The sequence below is a fragment of the Pan paniscus genome, chromosome 11, assembly GCF_029289425.2.
Source record: "Pan paniscus chromosome 11, NHGRI_mPanPan1-v2.0_pri, whole genome shotgun sequence".
Lineage (NCBI taxonomy): Eukaryota > Metazoa > Chordata > Mammalia > Primates > Hominidae > Pan > Pan paniscus.
In genome coordinates, this window is record NC_073260.2 from 24,229,374 (window position 1) to 24,251,962 (window position 22,589).

Genomic DNA, 22,589 nt, shown 5'->3' on the forward strand with positions numbered 1-22,589 from the left:
TCTGACTCCTTCTTGACACAGAATTGTAAGCAATCACAAATATTTAATCCAAATTGACGTAAAAGTCAACATTTAATTGTCCTCTCCATACTAGATGATATCTGAAGTTCATTCCAGATTTAACATTCTGTTTCCGTAATTCAAGGATTCATTTGAACGCCAGCTCGTTCATGAAGTCAACCTAGATTGCTGAAGAACAAGTTAGTTTTTCCTGTTTCTGACTTATGGAGACAGAGCTATATAAGTCGATATGAACTTGACTTCTGGTTTCTTTGCATTGTTATCTCATTGTCACCTGTATAACAATGCTGCCTCCATGGGGAAATTTAATTTAAGTATAGAAAGTATATCCCATATAATAATTTTCAGACTGTGATGCATAGTACCCCCAGAGTTACTCAAAGATTTTCCATGGGCTCTAGTTGGCAGAGATAAGGAAATTTTCAGATTCTCAGCTTTCATTTGCACTCTTTCTCAGGAATCTGAAGAGAGTCCCTTTTTTGTAAATGCTTTTCTCTCACTTTACAAATGGAATTCATGCCTCTCACTCATCTCGAGTTGCTTTGGGGTATAAAAATTTCTGGGGGACCAAACAAAGGTACAACTCAAAATTCTTTCGAGAAAAAGTGTTGAGAAAGTGAATGACTAATGACCTTGCAGCAAATCATTCTGCAAGTCAGATGACTTTCAATGCTTTAGTTACAACAAAACTGAAGGGGAACCTAATTAAAATGTCAGCTGAGAAAGTATTAAAAATCCTATTTGATGATTGATCTTTATGTGATTTTTGGCATACAACCTGGTAAGAAGTTATAACACTGCTATAAGAAAAGTTTTTCTTTTCCCATGTACTTATTTTTGTGAATAGGTTTCTCAGTGCTTACAACCAAAAAATGAAAAGTAAATATAATTTATGAAATACCATCTCATGTTAGCAATAATGAATATTCCTCAGCAGACATATGGCCTAATTTTTTAAAAAGTTCACCTCATTCAGAAAAGCATTTCTAATAAAACCTTATGTTTCACATCACATTTAGCAAAATTTTAATAAGTGTATGGTAGATTGATCAGTTGTATACATCTAATAATTGTTATGATAATTTAATCCAGAAGAAATTGGGTTTTGTTAGCATCTTACATTTACAGAACATTAAAGAAATTTTAATATGAATTTATATACATGTTTTGTTTCAGAATAATATAATAACATGATCAGTGAAAGAATTTCCAGTATAAAAAAATATACTATATTAGGAAACATTTCTATAGAGCAAATGAAATGGAAATAAACATTTAAGGAAAACAAAAGAACTATGTAAGTTTTAAACTGTTAGGGAAGATTCTACTTGTATATTTTTAAATGGATGAATGGTGGTATCAAATTAAAGTGGAATTTCAATCCATTAAATCTATTTATAATAGTTAGACAGTTTTATTTTAAATGACCATATTTTCAATATACTTTACATTATATCCCTCACAACTATTTAAACTTATAATAAAAGCCCTTGTCAACTTAAAAAGGTTCATATTTTTCCAAGAATATTTTAGAGAGCATTAAAGCGAACTACTAAGGACTGTATTTTATCAGAGTGAATTCACTTCAATAATTATAATAGGGGAATCAAATGGTAGTTGTTTAAGAAAATCCAATGTACTGATGGACAAATCTGTATAAAGGACGTGAGAATGACACATTTTCTAAGTATAAATGTTACACATCAAGTTTGGGCTGCAATTGGACTAAGTCTACACTTCCTTATTTATCCTCAGCCAGCCAATCCAGGTCTTATAGCCCTACCCTTTGACCTATGCTACCCTGTGTAACTGGTTCCCTAATTTGGATTAGAAAACTGAAAGATTTTCAAACTCTAGGTCTTTGTTGATAGATTTAAAAAAAAATCTCTTTAATTATAGTATATAATTTTAGTGCCTAGGAATCAATGCCTTATCTAGGAAACACAAGCAAAGCAATATGTAGCTGCATCATTTCTTAGGATATTCATTCCTTTTTTGGTCAGTTCTGATGCTCTCTTCTCTGAGCAGATTGCTGAGCTGGGGTGAAGGCAAGGCAAAGCAAGAAGGTGGTGGGAGGAAAAAAGGTATGTCATCTACCTACTGTTGCTTCAGTTTTAACTTGAATCGGCTTATCCACTGATTCATTCAGTAAAGTTTTCCTAAACACTTACTCTGTGCCACGTTCTGGGTTAGGATTGGGGGCTACCAAGGCCAAGAAGGTACAGGTTTTTCCCTTGAAGAGTCACAGTTTACTAAGGGAAAGACGAACTCAACAAATAATTGAGATGCTCTGCAATAAGCTCTATATTAGAAAAAACTCAAGGTTCCAGGGATCAGAGAGGATAGAATGATCAATTCTATAAGAGGTGGTAATATTTGAGCAAAGCCTTAATTAAGGAGTAAGAACTGAGGACAGTCCCAGCAGAAGGTACAGCACACATTTTAGCATGGGGCCATAAGTGGTCATGACATTTTGATAAATAGAAAGTATATCATATCTAAAGCAGAGGGTAGAGTCAGCACCTAGCAGGTGGAGGCAGGAGATAAGGCTAAAGAAGCAAGTTGGGGATAGGTCACAAAGGGCCATGAAAGTTGTCTTAGTCTTTTCAGGTGGCTGTAACGGAATACCGTACAGTGGGTAGCTTATAAACAACAGAAATGTATTGCTCACAGTTCTAGAGGCTGGGAAGTCCAAGATTAAGGCAGCAGTAGATTCAGTGCCTAGTGAGGGCCCCTTTCTGGTGTCTTCTTGCTGTGCCCTTATATAGTGGAAGAAGAAAGGCGGCTATCTGGGGTCTCTTTTATGAAGGCATTAGTCCCATTCATGAGGGCTCCACCTCATGACTTAATCACCTTTCAAAGGCCCCACCTCCAAATACCATCACATTGAGGATTTGGTTTCAACATGAACTTGGAGAGGACACAAACATTCAGACTCTAGAAAGCCTTACTCAACATTTGAAAATTGAACTTGATCCTTTGGGCAACAGGAAGGAACATGATGAGATAAAGACTTTAGAATGATAATCCGAGGTTAGAGGACATGAGAAAAATGCCTAATGCAGCACAGGATACAGATTCTCCAAAAAACTTTAATTGACTTTTCAACTTCCCTTTCTCCCTTAAAGAAAGCAGGGCTCTGAATCCCCAAGACAAAGTGCATCCAGTATTATATACTGAGAAGAGAAAATGAACCAAGAATAAGGTAAGAACTATTCATTTGTTTTATCAGTATTTATCAGGTGCCTACTCATGTACATATAATTCTGCTTTTTTTTTCTCTTAAACAAATTTGTCAAATAAGAGCTATGGCCCCTACTTTATCAAAGTGGACACTGAATCACAGATGGCTTCAGTAACTTGTCCAAGCTCACATAGCTAATTAAGAATGAGACTATTTACAAATCCAGCAGTCTGACTTACATGCACTTAACCATGGTGCCATCTCTCTGTAAGCAATATTATTATTTTACTGCTGTGGACTGTGAGAATAAAGACATGCCAAACCAATAGGGTAAGGGCCTCTAAGAGATGAACTTTGCCTGCTGTTAGCTCCATCTTAAGTGAGAGGGTGATATATGTATGTGCTGGCAGGCCAAGTCTGGAGATAAAGAAAGCACACGCACGGTTTCCTGCTGAGGCCAGGTCTACAACAGAATTTTTTTGTTTCTATTGCCTCTATTCCTACGCTGGAACTACCAGGTCCAAACAACAGTCACTTCTCCCTCTTCTCCCTACCTGCCAATTCCATTTCAGGATATTACTTCTCTCTACTCTTTACCCATATCCCATCAATCACCAAACCCTTGCAAGTTTGTCTTTAATATCACTAGACTCTGCCCAATTCCCTCCATCCCTGCAACTCCCACCCTGGTTTGAGCCACCATCCTTTCTTGCTTAAATGACTACAGCAGCCCCTCGCTGGTCTCTCCAACTCCAATCTGCTTGCAATTCTGCTTCACAATTATAGCCAAGATGATATTTTTCAAGCACAAATCTATCTTTATTCCTCCTTGTTGACATCCAAAAATGGCCTCCTATAACTTTTCTAGAAAATAAGAGTTCAAAATCCTTCCCAGGGCTCTCAAGGTCCTACATGAGATTCTGCCAATTTCATCTGTCTCATCCAAACCCTCCCTCCATTCCTGACCCTCACTCCATGGACTTTCCCCAAATGCAGCATGCTGTTTCTCCTCTTCACACTCTGGTATGGATAGACATCTCTGCCTCTCTCCCACTGCCTCCTTTCTTCCCTTTTCCTCCCAAGCTCTAAATCATATTCAAGATTCTGTTCAAGTGTAATCCTCTCTAGCAAGCCTTCCTTCCCCACACCCTGAGCCACTATTAGTTCCTAAATCCTGTACTTTCCCTTTAATGACATTGATCACAATGGGTTACCATTGTCACTTTGCTTGTCTGTCTCCTGTTCTAAGCTATGAGCCCCTTAAGGACAAACCCCCTGGTTCATCTAAATTCCTCACTTCCCAGCACAATACTCAATGCATAGCAAGAGACAGGCAAATACGTGTTAAACAAATGAATAAATATTCTCATTATCATCTTTAACTCCTAATGAATATTATACATTCTCCTAGTAGATGCTATGCATTTGCAAACTGGATGATTACAAAAGTTAAGTGAACTTGAACATTGCCATTAACTCATTAGGGCCACCCCCAGCCTCTCTCTTTCAAGTATGGTCAATGTGGCTTTATCATTGCCATAAGACCAAGTTCCGTTTAGTGGGGGAAACCCACATATCCAGCTCATTGGCAACTAGGGCTAGCAAATGCTCCTGCCACAGTTTTAAAAGTCTGAACAGTCTGTCTGACCATAGGTGAGAACAGGTGAATTTTTCACATCTGCACTTCACAACAGAAAAGAATCCACTCCAAACTCTGTGAAAGAAGAGCTCTTGTAGCATTTCCTTTTCAGGGGTGGGGATTTTCCAATAGATCAGGCTCCAGACTACTGAATGGAAACTATTTCCTCACTCTTCCCTCCATCCCCCCAACATACACACACACACACACACATACACACACACACACACACAGATGTCTGAAGATTTTTCTGAAATCAGGGATTGACTCAAGGAAAGGATGTGTTTCATTAGCTGTTCCATCAAAGGAAAGAGACACGGAGTCTGCTAAAGGTCAAGAGAGAAGAAGAGAAGGAGACGAACACCGGTGGCCCAGATGCCCAGGCCCTGCCCCTCATTGTGACACACAGCTGTTTGGAAGCACAGTGTTGCAAATCTGATCCTAAAATATTTCATGACGTCGCTGGCGTTCTTTCTATCATGATGAAGCACAGAACAATACATGTCCTTTACTTCACAGTAAATGCCTGTGGCAGGAGCCCAAAATATTTAACGCTCTGACTCCTTGGATACAACACTGTTGAGATTTCCTAGCATATTTTTTTTAATATAAGATGAACCTTGGATGGAGATTGCCTTACTTCAGTAGGGAAAAGAAATAGTCCAAGAATTCCAATAAAACTCACTTTGTTCTTACCATATTCAGAGAACTGTTATGTCATGTTGGTGGAGCATACAGAGCTAGATAAAGGCACAAATTTTAAGACTTCCAGGAGTTTAAAATCTCAGAACCTCCATTTTACTCATTTTTGTTATTTTTTTTTTCAGAGACAGGGTCTTGCTATGTTGCCCAGGCTAGACTTGAACTCCTGGGCTCATGCGATCCTCCCACCTCAGCCTTCTGAGTCACAGGAGTACAGGAACATGCCATCACACCCAGTTTTATTTTTAATATGGGGCTGGTAACATCTGCCCATAGTCAATTTGGGAAGATTCCATGAACAAGAATTTATAAAACAATTATCCCAGTGCCTGCCACATAGAGGTTCATAATAAATGTTGCTCTCCTTATTTTATAATCTCATGAAAGGGGCACATAAGAAAGCAATTACTTAGGATCCTGGCAAAGTAGGATAATCAAGGAATAGAGATAAAACTAAAATATAAAGCGGTATTCTGGGCTAAATATGGAGGAATGATTTATGGATCAGGTGGCATTTTGTTGCATATTAGTAGATGTAATGGCATTTTAGATAGAATGGGAAGGCTATCTTCTCAGAAGTCTATGTAACTGAAGTGCATCATTTGAGCATAAAAAGAAACACTTCCTGGCTTCGCTAGTCATTATTGTGTCATTTGTTAACATTATCAAATCTTTTCCATGTGGCTCTGCTTCCTATCCAAAAATAGCTTACAAACGAGAAGTTTAGATTCTAGTTCCCAAAGCATTCTCATTCCCTGTATCTTCCATAGATGCTGGTGGCGGGAAGGTGCTAAATCTCTTCATAGTAACTATACAGTGAGTCTATCTTCTTCTCTGAAGAAAGGAAACAGCTATCTAGTTCCCTGAGCATGGAGGGAGGAAGGACATCATTGTATAGGAGAATCCTTGGCAAAACAGAATCGTACCTAAGTAGGTAGAGAATCAGTGCCCACTCCGGCATGCATCATAGCCATGAGAGACTAGAATGTGTAGCAGATGTTGTATGTGGACTACAGCCTCAAGGATCACATGACTAGAAGTCCCTAACCTAGTGCCAAGCACACTGGGGTGGCTGGTGGTGCCGAAATCCCTATGGAAGACCAGCAAGTTCTCAAAAGGGTTAGCTGTGGGCAGTTCCCTTGTATATTGTGAAAATCTCTATTCCTAAGTGGACATTGTTATTTTGGGGAGGTCAGAAAAACCGAATAAATGCACACTGCTTAGCACACAGTACTCATCATGATCTCTCCCCTATGGATCATGTGCCCATCTCTCCCAAACTACTCACTGCTCCTGAAGTCTCTTCTATGCCTCTTTGCTTTTGCATATGCTGTATATTCTACCAGATTACCCTTCCCAAACTACTTTGCTTTGAGGATGTTTCAAAACTCAGAGATAAATCAGCTAATCCTCCCTATAGCCTGGGTTAGACAACCTTCGTCTAGCATGTACCTACCTCAGTCACAGGACTTATTCTGCTGTATTGTAATAACATTGTTCCTTGTCTTGTTTTCACACTTGACTGTAAGCTTCTTGAAGAGCAGGTACTGAATGTTTAGGTCCCTGGTTCCTAGCATAGTATCTAGTATAAGGGAACACCTGGAATTTGAGGCAGGAGGCAGCAGTAGCATGTGTATATTGGAAAGGCATAGAATTCATGCCCAGGTGAGAGATGAGAGGCTTTGGTAACTCATTTTACCTGTTTCACCCATTTGCTAAAGAGCAACAACAAGAGGAATCAGAAATGCTTCCATCACTCCTCAGTTGCTGGAAGATCTTGGATTAGTCATGCTTTCTGCAAAACATTAGCTATCTTCTCACTCGAACCAAACTAAACCATTTAGTAAGAAGCATCTGGCTTAGTGGTTAAGACTTAGGTCTTGCAGGAAGTGAGAGAGGAGTTGGAATCCTGGCTTTTCCACTTAGTAGCTGTGGCCCTGAAGTGAGCCAGCTTTGCTGATCTTCCATTACATCTGCTTTCAAGTGGAGAAGCTAATCTACACATCATTGTTTTAGAATTACATGAGGCAATACTTGTTAAACACATAACACAGTACTTATGTTATTATAACTGCTCAAAAATTAATAGCCATTTTGACTCTTTTACATTGCTATAGGCTGAATATTTGTATCCCCCTAAAATTATGTTGAAATATAATCCCCAATGTGATGGTAGTTAGAGGTGGAACCACCGGCAGGAAGGTGGTGAGGGCAGTGCCCTCATGAAGGAATTAATGCCCTCATGAAAGAGGGCTCAGAGAGCTTTCTTGTCCCTTCTGCCAAGTGAGGACACAGCAAGAATATGGCTGTCTATGAACCAGGAAGCAGGTCCTCACCAAACACTGAATTTGCTGGTACCTTGATCCTGAACTTCCCAGCCTCCAGAACTATAAGAAATAACATTTATATTGTTTATAAGCCACCCAGTCTGTGGTGTTCTAACAGCCTATAACAAAGACACGTATGAAATACAGACGCCCTGGAGATCTCTATAATTTATATATTTCTTCAAAAAGATTACTGAATATTTATCACCTGTCATAATAAACACAAGAAATACAGACAGAAATATCCAGGCACCATTTTCAACAGAAGATACCAATATCCTTTTGGCTTTCTCTGTTTCTCAGCTTTTGTCCTTTTGAGAGATAGAACCACAAACAAGCCCCTCTCCTCCTGTGTGTTGGGGTGAGCTTGGGTCCTGGAAGGTGAAAGGCCAGCCCAGAGCTCATCAAGCAACTTTGGTTTCTCAGAGCCAGAGCTGCTGGCGATGTAATCCAATCTGGCTGCAGAGAATGTGACTAAACGAAACCCCATCTGCTGCGAGGTTTCCCTGGGTTCCCAGGAGGGACCTGAGCAGGATATGAGGCGGCGGCGGTGGTGAGGTGAGGGGTCTGCAAGGAAATGGTGTGATCCCCCATGTGTAATGTGTCTCACCGCAGGCCAGCGTGGGTCTCCCCCAGCATGACATCATCTTGGAGCTCACCCGGGCTCCGGTCTGCTAGCCGCTATAAACCAGGGTTTCTCAATCTCAGCACTATTGACATTTTTCAGCTGGATAATTCTTTGTTGAGAAGTGTGGGGGGAACTGCCCTGTGCATTGTAGGAGGTACAGCAGCATCCCTGACCTCCATTCACTAGTTGTCAATAGCATCTCCACCCAGCCTAGTTGTGACAGCCCAAAATGTCTCCAGTCATTTCCAAACAATGGGGGACAAAATTGCCCCCCGTCGAGAACGAGAACCACTGGAACCGAAAAAGTGGAACAAATCAGACTCCCTTTCTATTAAAAGCAAGGGAAAAAATTCCAGAAAAAAATAGAATACAGTAAGTTTCCAACTCCTTATGTAGTTTTAGAAATGAATTAAAAGTTGAGCAGCTAGCTTTGATGGTTCAGGTGAGAGCCTTCCAATAAAGAGGAAAACCTAGAAGTGATAATAAGTACCATCTACTTAGTGCTTTCTGTGTCCTAGGCATGGTGCTAAGCGCTTTAACTCATTGACCCCTCAAAAGAACACTGAAGGTAGGCGTCTGATCTCCCTGTCATAGGTAAGGACTCTGAGGCCCAGAGGTGTGAAAGTCTTGCCTAGAAGCATATAGCTAGTAAGGACTGAGATGGGATTTGAACACAGCTCTGCATGATTTTAAGGGAACTCAGAGCCATTTGGTTCTCTTAGTCCATTACTCTGGAGTCTGTATCCAATACCATAAAAATTTCAAGATCTGTGCTTTAAACCAGGGAGTATTTAATAGGAACTTCTACATCCAGCATCAGCCTAGACAGAAGGTGGGTGGATTTGAGTGGGAGAATCAGACTTTCCATGTCCTTACTTAAACAAGACTAATCCACATTTATAAATCAATATGAGATAGTATATAATTAACCCCTATATGAGTGGTAGATGTTAAAGGTGTATAAAGTAAATAACAGGCTGAATAGAAAGAATGCGTTTTAATAAGCATGCTTCTAATAAATTAGTGAAACTGTCTCTGAATGTGGTGGCTCATATCTCATGAGGCTCCCTTATGAGGACTTGGAGTGAAGTGCATGGGCTTGGCGTTGGACAATTCTGGCTTCTAATCCCAGCTCCAAAACTTACCAGCCGGGTGGCTTTTGGCAAAACACTTTACAGCTGGAAGCCTCAGTAAACTCCTTAGCAAAAGACAGATTAAAATACTTATTTCAGGATTGATGGGATTAACTAAAACCAGGAAGTGGAAACTAATATAGAGTGTCTCATAGGCAATTGACTTTTCTTTCATTGCACTCATAGCTCTTTGGAATTACATATTTATTTGTGTATTTGTGTGTTTAATGGTTGTCTCTTTTATTCTCTGCCTCTTCAGAACCTCCCATAGTACTTGGCATATAGTAAGTACTTATTTAAAATATGCTCAATGCATAGTAAACATTAGTGCACTTTCTTTCTCTGTAGTTCCTTCTATGACAATGAGTTTTCGGACATTAAAAATACTCAAGCAATGGAAATATAAGATTCTCTATCTCTTTGTGTCCCAATCATAGCCTCTTATGGTGACTGTACTGCAGCACTTATGACATTGTTTTACAATTACTGTTTCTTTGGTTATAAACTCCTTCAGGGCTGGATGGATCACTTTATTTTTTATTTTTTTATTTTTATTTTTTGAGATGGAGTCTTGCTCTGTCACCCAGGCTGGAGTGCAGTGGTGCAATCTCAGCTCACTGCAAGCTCCGCCTCCCGGGTTCATGCCATTCTCCTGCCTCAGCCTCCTCAGTAGCTGGGATTACAGGCACCCGCCACCATGGATGGATCACTTTCAATCCCTATGACATGGTCCCATTACTTGCAGCCAAGGTGTGATACATGTCTGAATCTAACAAGTATTTGTAAAATAAAGATATTGATGCCTTAGGGGGCATTGGCCCACTGAATTGGAGCTCCAAAAAAATTATAGTTCCAGGCTTTGGCAACCCTAACTACTGCCAACCCTGCTCATACAACATCTAATCACCAAGAACAAAAGGTTGGGGCTGTTATTTTTATTGTTCCAGAAAAGTGTAGATAATTAATAACTCTGTATTGAATTTAATTGGCTGCTTTTACAAGGAAAGTTGTGAGCCAAATTTTCCATATCCAAGCTAGCACCTCAAAGGTGATTAGATTCAGCCATAAATTCTTATAACAAATATTTATAGAGTGCTTAGTATGAGCCAGCCACTGTTCAAGGTACCGGTTAAATCTTGTTGGATATTTTAAGGCTTGGAGAATGATTTTGACATTGAGCATTCTTCTCAGTTACCCAAAGGAAACCAGCTGTTTCTACTGGATTGCTTGAGGCAGACAGCAATAAGGGGCTCAGGAGTCTTGGAGACAAATTCTTAAACCTCTGGTCTCAGCATCCTGGTCCTTGGAGAAGGGAACATCTAATATACGAAGGAAACAGTTTATAAGCCAAGCCGTATATACTTCCTAACTAGAGGTTAGCATCCAAAACAGAATGCTTAGGCATTGGAAAGTTTATCATACCCATGGGTCTCATCTCCTCATCATGCAACTTTCATAAAAACAGGGAAAGCTATTACTTCAACTGCAATTGTTTTCTTTTGAAAGAAAGAAAACTACCAATTTCTGTGGCTGGCCAGAGAAGCTGGGAGATATATATATCTCCTCATAATGGGTACATTACAATACTTGAGGGTAAGATATATCTCACTTCTTTATTTCTTTCAACCATGCCCTACTCCTCTGTCACTGGTAGAAAATTCAGTCTCAGCTATGTTGAGTGTTGCTTCTCTTGTCCACTAGTTTATTCAATAATCTAGAAGTCTTACATGGCCTAGAACATTTAGGAACCAGTTGCATGCCCCATTCCTCTCTGGCCATAGCAGATATCCTCAGTTTTGGGTCTGCACCCCTAGAAGTGAGTAGCTCTGCTTCTTCCATCTCCAAATATGATATTGGGATCCTGGTGACTCACTCAGGACACAGCCCCTCTGAATGCACTCTGTGGCACGACCAGTTCAAGTCTCCTTACTTCCTAAGACACTGCATTAGAAGAGAGTGTTTATCCCATCTCATGAAACCTGTGTCTCTACACACTATCCCATTGCATGTCTGTTGGGTTAGTTCTGCCCAAGGTCATAAATGTTAGAGTGATTCTGGGGTCCAAGTTCAGGTCTTTTCAATCTCTATGTTGGATATTTGTCACGATTCAACATCCTACATCCTCACTAGATCAGCATTATTCAAACAGCACTATTGACATTTTGGGACAAAGAATTATTTGTTGTGGGAGACCATCCTCTGCATTGCAGACTTTTAGTAGAATCTCTGGCCTCTGCCCACTTGATGCCCATAGGAAACCTCCAAACTCTGACAGCCAAAATGCCTGCAGACATTAGCAAATATCCTCTAGAGAGTAAACCATCCCTGGTTGAGAAACATTGCCCTAGAAGGTAAGCTCAAAAGGAATGTGATTGCATCTGTTGTGTTTGTGGCTATGTCGCCAATAGCTATTAGCACAGGGCCTGTGTATCCCATCAATCTAAGTGCAATGAAGAAATGGTTGGAAGAATTAGTCAACAAAATAAATACAAATAAATATTATCATGCCCTTTCCTTTCTTCCTCTTCTTTTTCTTTCCTTCAACAAGGAAAGTAAAGCAGTAAAACATTGATATGGTTTGACTATGTCCGCACCTAAATCTCATCTCAAATTGTAGCTCCCATAATTCCCATGTATCATGGGAGAGACTGGTGAGGTAATTGAATCATGGGGGTGGGTCTTTCCCATGCTGTTCTCGTGATAGTGAATAAGTCTCATGAGAGCTGATGGTTTTAAAAAGGGGAGTTCCCAGGCCAGGCGTGGTGGCTAATGCCTGTAATCTCAGCACTTTGGGAGGCCAAGATGGGCAGATCACAAGGTCAGAAGATGGAGACTATCCTGGCTAACACGGTGAAACACCGTCTCTACTAAAAATACAAAAAATTAGCTGGGTATGGTGGCATGCACCTGTAGTCCCAGCTGCTTGGGAGGCTGAGGCAGGAGAATCACTTGAACCTGGGAGACAGAGGTTGCAGTGAGCCGAGATCATGCCACTGCACTCCAGCCTGGGAGACAGAGCAAAACTCCCTCTCAAAAAAAGAAAAAAAAAAAAAAGTTGGGGGGGGGAGTTCTCCTGCACATGCTCTCTCTTGTCTGCCACTATGTAAGATGAGACTACTTTGCTCCTCCTTCACCTCCCATCATGATTGTGAGGCCTCCCCAGCCATGTGAAACTGTGAGTCAATTAAACCTCTTTCCTTTATAAATTATCCAGTCTCTGGTATGTCTTTATTAGCAGCATAGAATGGATTAATACAAACATCCTCTGCAGGAAAACATAGTGAAGAGGATCCTGTGCAACATGTAAAGAGTTTTGGGTCCTAATCCCATATCTGACACCAGCTATTTATTATTGATCAAGTAACTTCCTCTTGCACATGCCTTCATTTGGGACTAATAATAGTATCTATCCATAGAAATGTTATGAAGATTAAATGAAGTTAATGTATGTAAAGTTCTAAAAATGGTATCCAGCACATAATAAATGCTCAATAAAAATTAACAATCACTATTTACAGAAGATCCCCTGTGTCATAGAAGTGATAGCGTAAAACTCCATTCCCTTCCAAGGGGCTCATTAGAAAGCAACTATCCATTCACATGTTTGCCCAGGTGTAGTCTCAAGAACACCATGCCTTTTACCCCTGCTATCTGGTCATCTCCATGGCTCTCTAAGGGCCTAAACCTGAACTCAGAAACACAATATCAGCTTGTGACATCTCTTTTATTGGGTGTCTTCCTGCTCTACCTAGGTTCTACCATGGTGTTGATATCAGTACAGTATCCACAGATGGGAGAAAAAAATTCATCTGCCAACCATGGCTGTCAGAACTGCAAGCATGGGGTTAACTCACTGTCCTTCACAAATACCCTGCCCCATACCAACCTGGCCTGTCTTTCCATCGCAAGAGTGACAGTGGGCAAAACCTTTTTAAATTTAGCCAAGGTCTGGTCTGGAATTTGTCTTTGTCACAGATTTGGTGATAGGGCTTATACTGTATTAAGTTTAATCATATTAAAGTATCATCTTTGTAGGTCAAATATGGCTGAACAGGAGCAATTTCATATGAATTACTTCTTAGATTAACTGAGCAAACAAGATTGCAACTTGCTAAAAGCCGAAGTACTTCCACTTCCTTCAAAAGCAACCACTTATGACTGATTTCTGCTCATTAAGCCAGACTCTCGGAAGATCTCTCCTTGGCAATACTTTACTAGTTTAAAGGAGCCACTGGCAAAATATACTTCAAAGTAAGCTTCCCTGGATTGGTCTTCCACAATGCAGCTGTCTCACTGATTCATCCTGGCCCCTGCCCACTCCTGTCCATGGGGATTATCAAACCTTCACCATAATTTCCTTATAAAGTATTTCCACGAGGGAAATCCATCATCTGTCTCAAACGATGAGTCATCTATCTATATTCACCCAAGAGCACTCCCCATATACCATTCATCTGCAAGTTGAGCCCAATGTGGGCCTGGGCAGGTGTTCCAAAGCATTTAGAAAGTCTTTGAAGTTCTCCTACAGAGGCTGCTTTCTGATACAGTGTCTGAAAAACTTGCCTGGCATCTCACTAAGGGGCTTCTTTGGTCCTCTGACACCACAGCCACATCGATGAGAGCACTGCACACATCCAAAACCGGAGAAAAGCAGGAGAGAGAGAGAAGCGACATCATACTGCTCACGGAAGCTCAGAGGGAGTAGAGAGCCTGGTGTGTGTTCACCTACTCCTCTCGGTCCCCTTTTTATGTCCTTTCTAAGTGAAGAAGCCCAATCCGTGTAAAGGATTTTTTTAAGCAATAAATTCCTTTGATTTTGGCTGGTCTTACACTAATCTAGGCAAGCTTCCTCCTCCATGTGGAACATAGTTTCACAAATGAGCAGACCTGGATTTTAGCTCAGAGTAGGCAAGACAAACAACTGCTTTGGGCCCCATTTTCTTATCTCTAACTTGAGCAGGATTGTCTCATAGCTCTTTTCACACTTGTCAAAGTGTGCTGTGGGTGAATCCTCTGAATTATGGATGAGCAGGGACTCAGATAAGCCTGCCACTTGCTGGGTTCAGACTGACCCTGGAATGATAGGAATGTCATGTATAAGTCCAGATTTACTCCTCACTGTGGGCTAAACCACTCCACACTGCAAAGCTCCCATGTCAACAGGCCACTTCAAAACTGTCGGGCTAATGATGGAGGTTGCAACTCCCTCCAACTTCCCTTTCCTTCTCTGTCTTTCAGCCTACAACTAAAATGTCATGTTAAAGGAGCTGTGACAAAAAAACTAATTGAAAATCTAGCAATGTGCATTTACATCATAGAACTATATCTCTATGGAAAAGCATTCCAGTTTCAAGGTAAGTTAATGCCATTTCTCCCAGAAAATAATCTCTTGGACTAATACTAACCATTACCATTTTTAAAAATTCATTAATTTTTGTAGGCACATAGTAGATGTATATATTTAAGGGTACATGAGAGGTTTTGTTTAATAATCATGTCACGTAAAATGTGGTATTCATCCCCTTAAGCATTTATCCTTTGTGTTACAAATAATCCAATTACACTCTTTTAGTTATTTTTAAATGTACATTTAAATTATTACTGACTATAGTCACCCTGTTGTGCTATCAAATACTACATCTTATTCACTCTTCCTAATTATTTTTTGTACTTATTAACCATCCCCACCCCCCAGCCCTCCTCCCAGAACCCTTCCCAGACTCTGGTAACCATCCTTCTGCTCTCTATCTCCATGAGTTCAAGTTAAGCATTCCTGTTTTAAAGGCCCTGTTATGCACAACACAAAGATACTTTCCCATTTATTTCTTGTATTAGTTTTATATTGCTACTCTAACAAGTTACCACAAACTTAATGACTTAATAACACAGAAATGTATTCTCTTACAACTATGGAGACCAGAGGTCTGAAGTGAGTTTTAGTAAGCTAAAATCCAGTTGTCAACAGGCCTGGTCTTTCTGGGGGCTCCAAGGGAGAATCCATTCTTTGCCTCTTTCAGTTTCTGGTGTCTGCTGGCATTCCTTGGCTTGTGGCCACATGACTCCAATCTCTGTTCCTTGGTCACACTGCCTTCTCTTCCTCTGTAGTCAAATCTCTCTCTGCCTTCCTCTTATAAAGACACTTTTAAGTATATGCAAAATAGTCTCCCCACCTCAAGATCCTTAACTTAGTCACAGCTCCAAAGTCTTCTTTGCCATACAAGATAATATTCACAGATTCCATGGATTCAAACACACATCTTGGGAATCCTTACTCAGTTTCCCATGGCCCTTCCTTTATCCCTGTAAAGTAAGTATTCTCACTCCTCTTTTACAGACTCAGATACAAGATGGAGTCACATAAGTGAAGGAAATTGAAAAAAGGTCAAACACCAATAAATGGTAGAGCTAAGATTGATCCCATCTGTCTAGTATCAGATCATGAGCTTCTTCTTTATACCACTGTACCCCATAAAACTGATAAAATAATACTCTTTATAGATGGTTCTGTAATGGAAACCTGAAGAGCCCAGTAGCCCAGTAATTTTCATATGCGGACCTTCTGTGAGACCACATACCAGCTGTGTGACTTTCAGCAAGTCTCTTGATCCCTCCTCACCTCAGCTTTCTCACTTGTATTAGGGGAATGGCCTGGCGTGAGGACTGAGATAATGCCAATGCCTTGTCATGTTATTAGCAAATACAAGTGGGTATATTTGTCACCACCCCTACCATTGGAAGGCTGTGGGGCAAGGAAGCAGTCAAGGTTAGGACTGCCTAGTATGTGCTCACTAAAATAAGGAGGGTCAATTTACTCTCCTCCTTAGGAAGGGTAAGGAACAAAGGGCCAGCCCAGAGTACTTCCCAAGGAGGAGAGTTACTCAAATACCTATGTAATGCCAGTCCATCAACCTCTAGGCCCTGCTGAGGGAGCTTCTGGCTCTGAGGCAAGTGAAACCACCCAGCTGACCCTGAATAGGGTAAATTTTTCCACCTGAGAAACAGAATGTACAAGGCTTGAAAGACGATTAAAAATAATAATGCCTGCTATTGACTGGATGGGCAAATGTAGTTCTACTTTTCAAAGGAAGTTCAAACTATTTCTCTCTCAGAGAAATACTAAACATCCCTTCAGTAAAATACTCATTTCAATGAGCTCTCTCTCTCTGTGTGTGTGTGTGTGCGTGTGTGTGTGTGTGTGTGCATGTGTATAGCAGGATGGAGGGGAAATTTATGAAGAATATTAGAGCACACAGGGTGACTAGTACAGTTCGGTCAATCTGAAAATCTTATGTCCCATGATGAAAAGAGCTGTATATTTTTATTTGCATGTACATTTGTTTTATTAACCCTTCTTATTTTAGTGAGCACATTTCTGAAACATACCTCTGACATTATCTTTTCCATCATTTTACAGATGAGAAAGTAAAGGCTCACAGTAGAATAAGTGACTTATCTACAATAGCCAAAGGCCACTATTTTGAGATTACTTAGAATGTGGCAAGCAACGGCATAAGCATTTGACTAAGTATTGTTCTTTTAATCCTGAGACTAGCTCCAAGGAGTATCAGTTATCATTGTACCCGTTTTACAGATGGAGAACTTATAAGAAAGGTGTTAAGTAATTTACCCAAGGTCCTACTCCTTTTTGTAGCTATTATTGGTTAAACTAAGGTTTGAAACCAAGTGCATGCTAGGTAATCCCAAAACTCCAGGATTGGCACAAATAGACAGGGACAAAGGAAAATAACCAAAGACAACCTTGCCTCCTCAGATCTTTATGTGAAAGCTCCAAATCACTCAATCTGGTTCATGAATCAAAGAATGCCATCTTTGCCTTTGGGCAATTGTTACATTAAATACATAAGAAAGCACCCATAATAATAGACAACTGGGAGCTGGAGTCCTCTTGGTGGGTTTGAATCCTCTTGCTACTATTTATTACCCATGCACCCTGGACATTTCCCTAACCTCTCCATGTCTCACACCCCCCATCTGCAAAATGGGAACAATGATAGGACTAACCCAAAGGCTCATCGTAAAGATTAAATAATTTAATACATCCAAACTGCTTCAACAGTGCCTAGATCACAGAAAATACTCAATCAGTGTTAGCCACTGTTATTCTTTGTGGTCCACAAAAGAAATCTTAAGAAACCTAAGAGAGAAGGAAAACAAGCAAATTATACTTCCTCACAAGTATCCAACCCAGCTGTGGAAAATCAAAGAAAGAAATTCAATTTGCATTGATTTCAAAGCTATGTATTCCCTCTGTGACCTGTATTAAGCCCAAGATGGTTTGAGCCATTTGTATTCATCACCTCAGCCTGAGCTCAGACCGGTAAACAGGATCAAAACTGCCTCCGAGCCCTCTGTTGGAAATATACAACTCCACATCTTCTAATTTAGCTTGGGCAATGCTAGTTTTTTAAACTTTTCCTCTTTCCCTTCAACCTCCAAAGAGGCAGCCTTTTGAATATTTTAACAAGACAGCACCAGGTGGCTTCAACTCCTCTCTCCCTGCTGCCAGCCCCTGCAAAGCCCAGAAGTGCTTCAGATAGAAGCTGGGTTCCATGCTTTCATAAACACAATATAGCTATGCAGAGATTGAGCTTTTTATTGGGATTTGGGGGGTGGGGGGCGGGGAAGGGAACTACATCATTTAGCATCAAAAAACTCTACATAGGGCATCCCAGTTTACTAAGCACTTTGTCTTACACCCTCTTACTTGGTCTTCATACCAATTTTGAAAGGTACTCAAGGTACAGATTTTTATCTCAGTTTTATAAAACAGGAAACCAGATGAATCCCAAGAAGAAGAGGAGGAGCTTCAGAGAGGGGACATGCTTTTCTCAAGGTAATTCACATTGTAAGCAGTTGGGCCAAATAGAACCCAAGACTGTGTGCTAATATCATATATTTTCCATTATGCAGCCAATTAGTTGATCAGTCAATCATTTCATAGGAACATTAACCAACCTCCAAGTGCTTTGGGTCTGTACAGGTGAAAAGCACAGTCCTTGCCCTCAAGGAGTCCTCACAGACCAGCTGGGCAAATGAATGAGTAAATTGATGATAACAATTAAGGTCTCTAATCATTTCATAAAAGTCACTTCAAGAATGTTTTTATTGCTTACCTCCAAAATCGTGACAGGTCATATGCTATTCTAAACACTATGATATGTAGGAATGATATTCAAAATAATTAACAAATAACATGACATAGGCAGCAGCCATCAACAGATGCTGGCAACAAAGAGAACTGCTGACAAACAGATGGAAAGGCACAGTGTCTACCCTCAGGTGTCCATGATCTAGCAGGGTAAACAGGCAAGAGAAATAAAATGTGCAACATACTAAAAGTTAAAAAATGGTGGTGTAGATGAGCATGAAGGAGAGGCCCTTCTCTCTGGATGTGAGGGTCATAAAACTTTGTTAGAAGAAGCACTATGAAGGAACTCTTGAAAAAAATAATAAAGGAATTTGTCATGGCAATAAGGCAGGGTTCTTCCTAGGGAAGTGAATGTGCAAAGGCTTGGAGACTTCTAAATTATTTCTTTAAAGATTTTACTTGAGAGTTTTGAGTTGCTATAATCCCTGGGAATTCCCCACTTGCTAACCAGGACCCTGCGTGTCAGCGGGGAAAGGGATTTTCCCAAAGTCACACAGCGAGTTGATGCAGCATCAAGACTTAGACACTCAACCAATGCTCTCCACTCTGCTGTGCTGACCAGGCATGACTTCTTGGTTGATGGCGCAGCTAAATTGCCATAGTCCATCCATCAGAGAAGCTCTTATATGTCTTGCCACACACTCCATATGGTCTTTGAACTTGATTTTGTCCTTTGTTGTCGAAGGAAAAGCAAGAAGAGTTGGAAAAGACCACTCAACAATGATCTGCAAGCAAGTTGGGAAACCTTGACTCCAACTAAATGCATTTAATTAAATGACTGGCCCACTGTGTGGGATCAGAGATCCATCCCGGCTTTGGAAAAGATTTCTGGTAATTATGGAGTCACATGAGACTTTTGGACTGGAGTTAGCACACCAGATGAGATGAATCCCGGGAAGAGGAGGAGGAAGGTTGGGAACAGTGAAGGAGTATGTAATCAGAGTAGGAAGCAGGGGATTCCATGGGGAAGTGGACACTCAGCTTCCTCAGCACTAGTCCTGGCCAAAATTCCACTCATTGTCTGTTCTGTCTGGAAGAAAAAGTATTACATTTAACAGACCTTTAAAGAAATGAGAATGATCTCACCTGAGGCAAACCACGACATTCCTCTGGTCTCTAAACCACAGCCTCCACCAGCAACTCCTGAATGAGAACTGCAAACAAGCAACAACAAAATCAGTCTTTGGCAGGAAGCTCTGTGCAGAGGTGGTGTTTACATGCATTCATTCTACCCTCTCAAGTGGAAAAAAGTGCTTATGCTTCTCAGAAGGATGCAACCATGAGGGATCAGATGCCAAGAGGTATGGCCTCTGCCAAACAGGAGGAAAAATGGTTCTTCATTTCCATAAACTTCCTCTGCTGTAATGTCTAGTGTGGCTTGGTTGCTCAGTTCTGATTGTGACAGTTTTCTTCCTGGAAAGCAGGCATAGTGGCTTCAGACAAGTCATTCTTCCTCTCAGCACCCCACTTTCTGATCTGTGCGATGGAAGCATTGGACACAATAATCCAGTTTCCTTTTCAGGTTCTATGGTTGTAAAAGGAAGAATTTAATTATAAAGCACAACATGTCAAACATTTATTTGTTCCTCCATTACTTCATTCATTCTATAAACATTTACTGAGCTTCTATGATACCCAAGGCTCTATGCCAGGTATAGAAAAAGCAAGTGTGATCACCAGCCTCAGGAAGCCTAGCATCTAGGAGGAAAATCTAGACATGCACATGTGTAATTATACCATGTAGATGCAATGGATGTCCTAATAGAGTTACAAATGCCATAGTGCATAGAAACATCTCTTCCTAGATGGATTTCTTCCATTTAGGAAGCTCCATAGTGAAGTCAGATCAGAAATGGATGATAAATAGATGTGAGGGCATGGAGGTGAGGAGCCTAGGGCATCATCCTAGCATGAACAAAGTTTGGGTATTGTAGAGTACATGGTGCATATGGACCCATCTACTGGAAACAGAGGCTGCGAACAGTACAGGGATGGAAAACACGTCCTTGTCTGGGCACTCCTTACTCAAATGCCAAAAAGCTTAAGATGCCACATAGCTTTTTGGAGAAAATGCCTTTTACAAGTAGCCTCTCCTAAAAATGCATAAATCATCTCTTCTCTATGTTACCAGAATATACTTATATGATAGTTGTTAACTTAACCCATAATAGTATTCTTGTTTGTCACCTCTGCTAGCCTTTTCCTGCTTTGAGGGCCAGCCTGGTCATATTTGGCTTAGTTTCCCTGTGATTGACCATACCACTTGTGGTAGACACTAATCGACGATTGTAGAATCCTAAAGAACTGGGGAGAGGAGTTCGAGTTTGAGACATTCCCCGAAAAAGCCATATCTATCTAGTTTTCTAGCATGCGCTCTTGTCTTATTTAAAAACTCACATAGAATTATAAATATATTGATTATATGTTCTATACAAATATAGTTTATATACCATATGACATATATTGTACACTATTCTAATATTTTAATCCCTAACCCAAGAGATTAACTCAGTAGCCTTAGGAAAGCCAAGAGGCATGGAACCACTCACTGCTGGTTGAGACACAGCTTCATGCTACTGAAATATCCTTTGGCTAAAGCACAGAATTTAAAACTTCCCAAACAACCAACATTTGAATCAGCCAAAATGGATCAAAAGTTCAAATGAGTGGTTTTATGACATGACTATTTATGGGCTTTCTTGCTGTCTGGGAGGGTCACTTTAGCAGAGAATCCTAAAATACTACAGCCAAAGCAACCGTAGGATGACCTAATCGTGTCTTGCTTTTTTTTTCAGATGGGGAAACTGAGACCCACAGCAACAATAATAACTGTGGGGATGATATCATTTAATATTGAAAATAAGTGGATAATTGAGACCTCCATTATTAGTAGTTAATTTTTAAAAATCAAAGATCTCTCCTAATTAGCTTTACGGAGCAAATAAATATATTTTCCATATTCAAACATGGCTGTGATTTCTACACAGATGGTGTTAACAATCTAATACAGCATAAAACATTGTTTAAATATCATCATACCCTATTCCTAAACAGTAACGTGTAATAGATGTCTGGAGCCCAGTGTTGTAATATAAACACTTCCCAGGTGTATTCCCTTGGTAAAGTTTCATTACTTCTCTAAACGTCAGTTTTCTTGTGTAAAAAAGAGACACTTGTGTCTATACTACTTACTGGTTACAAGGATATAATAAAAATAGTGAACAAAAATAGTGTTCATAAAGTACCCTGCACAGCACCTGATTATAGACTTAATAAGGGAGGGCTCAATGGTAGTTGCGTTTTGAATTACATTTGATGTTTCATTTTACTTCACTGTCACAAACTACTATGCTCTGCGGCAGGCTCAGAAGTCTCTAGGCACGGGTGAAGTGCTACTTCTCCACTCCCTTAAATGCCCCTGTATGCCCTGAGGATACTCAATGCATGCTAACCACCAAACGAACGGATGACTCAGAGCTTGGAGGAAATCCACAGCAGGCTGGAAAGCAAAGGCGCAGCTTATGGCTCAAGGATTAGGTTGTTACCTTTTTAAATTATTGCTTTTCTTATAAAAAAGGGCTGTGGGGGACGCCTTTCAGCACTAAGAGAAAACCTCAGAAATCCTTCCCCCTGGAGACCCAGCTGAGAAGACCACACCAGGCACAGGGCATGAACAATGTCAAAAAGCTACTGCCCTGCAGGACACTGGGGCTGGAACAAAGATGCCTCCCAGCAGCTGGGCAAGGCTGGCTCCCACACAAGAAAAGCAGGGCTGATGTGAGCGTC

General features: G+C 40.5%; 1 long non-coding RNA gene across 1 annotated transcript; it reads left to right on the top strand.

Moving 5' to 3' along the window:
* The first annotated feature begins 2,906 nt into the window (after positions 1–2,906).
* LOC130540474 (uncharacterized) lies at positions 2,907–21,768 on the top strand. Its single transcript, XR_008954444.1, has 6 exons — positions 2,907–3,226; positions 13,387–13,550; positions 13,670–14,347; positions 14,873–14,988; positions 18,413–18,488; positions 21,599–21,768. It is a non-coding gene; the product is annotated as an uncharacterized LOC130540474 (long non-coding RNA).
* The last annotated feature ends 821 nt before the right edge of the window (positions 21,769–22,589 follow it).